The sequence below is a fragment of the Petaurus breviceps genome, unplaced genomic scaffold (genome assembly GCF_028583685.1).
Source record: "Petaurus breviceps papuanus isolate PSGF00001 unplaced genomic scaffold, PetGlider_PUasm1.0 173, whole genome shotgun sequence".
NCBI classification, from domain to species: domain Eukaryota; kingdom Metazoa; phylum Chordata; class Mammalia; order Diprotodontia; family Petauridae; genus Petaurus; species Petaurus breviceps.
The window spans coordinates 24,242,012-24,243,041 of NW_027185759.1; positions in this window are offsets into that span (position 1 = coordinate 24,242,012).

A 1,030-nucleotide genomic window follows, 5' to 3' on the forward strand; every position below is an offset into this window, starting at 1 on the left:
TGCTCAAGGTTACACGGCCAGTTATTTCTGGGTGTGGTGCTGAGTATGTGAGCCCGGATTTGATCCAGGTCATCCCGACACTGGAGCCAGTGCTCTTACTCGCTGAGCCACCTGGCCTGGCCGCCCCTAAGCAATAGGGGTTAAGTAACTTGCTCAAGGTTACACGGCCAGGTGTTTCTGGGTGGGTGCTAAGTGTCTGAGCCCGGGATTCGATCTCCAGGTCAGTCTGACACTGGAGCGGGTGCTCTTACTCGCTGTGCTACCTGGCCGCCCCAATATTCCCATATCTTTTTTTTTTTTTTTTAAGCAATCGGGGTTAAGTAACTTGCTCAAGGTTACATGGCCAGTTATTTCTGGGTGTGGTGCTGAGTGTCTGAGGCCCGGGATTCGATCTCCAGGTCGTCCCAACACTGGAGCCGGTACTCTTACTCGCTGAGCCACCTGGCCGCCCCTCTCTCCTACTTTCTATATCTTGAAAGTACTGTCTTTCAACAAACTTCAGCTCATGTTGCCTTCAGGATGAAATGTTATTTGATCCAGCCTGCCCACCCACCATATTTCTGTATTGACTTCTAGTGCCTCCCAACTGATATTTACTTTAGGTAGACTTAGTATATGTAGCATATCCCAAAAGTTTAAGTGCAGCTTTAATCTTTAAAAATTCTAAAATGAACTAAGGTTTTCAGGACACTCTGTATCAACTGTGATTTTCTCAATAGAATATAAGTTCTTTGATATCAGAGAATTCTTCATTTTTGTGTTTTTATGCAAAGTTCCTACTATATCATTTAGAACACAGGAAGTTCTTAATGAATACCTGTTGATTGATTCAAAGAAAGATAAGGCACTTAATATTGTATGCAGGGGTCCTGAATTCTCATCCCCCCCTCCTCTAATCCTTCTACCTGGGCCATCATCATAATCTTCTCCTCCTCTTCCTCCTCCTCCTCCGCCTCCTCCTCTTCTTCCTCCTCCTCCTTCTCCTTCTTCTTCTTCTTCTTCTTCTTCTTCTTCTTCTTCTTCTTCTTCT